This window comes from Mus caroli, chromosome 5 (genome assembly GCF_900094665.2).
Source record: "Mus caroli chromosome 5, CAROLI_EIJ_v1.1, whole genome shotgun sequence".
NCBI lineage: Eukaryota > Metazoa > Chordata > Mammalia > Rodentia > Muridae > Mus > Mus caroli.
The window spans coordinates 22946469-22947522 of NC_034574.1; positions in this window are offsets into that span (position 1 = coordinate 22946469).

A 1054-nucleotide genomic window follows, 5' to 3' on the forward strand; every position below is an offset into this window, starting at 1 on the left:
CCATGGAGGGATGTTCTTTACTGGCTTGCTTCCCCTGGCTTGCTCAGCCTGCTCTCTTATAGAACCCAAGACTACCAGCCCAGAGATGGTCCCACTCACAAGGGGACCTCCCCCTTGATCACTAATTGAGAAAGTGCCTTGCAGCTGGATCTCATGGAGGCATTTCCCCAAGTGAAGCTCCTTTCTCTGTGATAACTTCAGCCTGTGTCAAGTTGACACAAAACTAGCCAGTACACTATCCCATTAAAAAAAAAAAAACTTTGTCAAGCCAAATACCACGAAGATTTGTTTTCTCCTGGAACAGTGGTTGTCAACCTTCCTAATGCTGCAACCTTTAATAATCATGTTGTGATTCCCAGCATAAAATTATTTGTCTTCCTCTTTTATAACTGCAATTTTGCTACTGTTATGAATCCTAATGTAAATATCTGATGATCTTAGGTGACCTCTATGAAAAGATCATTTGACCCCCTAAAGAGGTCTTGATTCACACCTTGAGAACCTCTGTCCGAGAATATTACAGCATTGGTTTTCATGTACAGGAATATAATGCATAGGTTACTGATTCTCATGTAGGGGTGTGGTCAGGTTTGAGGCGAGGTGTATTGAGAGTTTTGGTTTCTTTAAAAACAAAGAAATGTTATATAGGCATATGTTTTTGTTCTAATTGCAGTTGTGGGACATGGGGCTGTTTTAGATTGTCCACAGCAGCTGATTATGATTTACCTCATGCTGTAGCGGGTGCATGATTTTGTCAGCTACATATAGTTTTTGCCATTGTATGATGTTTGGAATTCTGGGAATTGAAAGGGTATATAAATGCTAGAGCCTCAAGAGGGGCTCCTGCTCCTGCTTGTGGACGTTGTACATCGTGGTGCGGAGCCTAGTGCGCACCACGATGTACAACGTCCACAAGCAGCTTTCTTCCATACAAATTGGTGCAAGTTTTCAATACTCAATTTTTTTTTTTAAGGCAGGGCCTCTCTACATAGCCCTGGCTCTCCTGATTGTCTCTATGTAGACCAGGCTGGTCTGGAATTCACAGAGAACCACC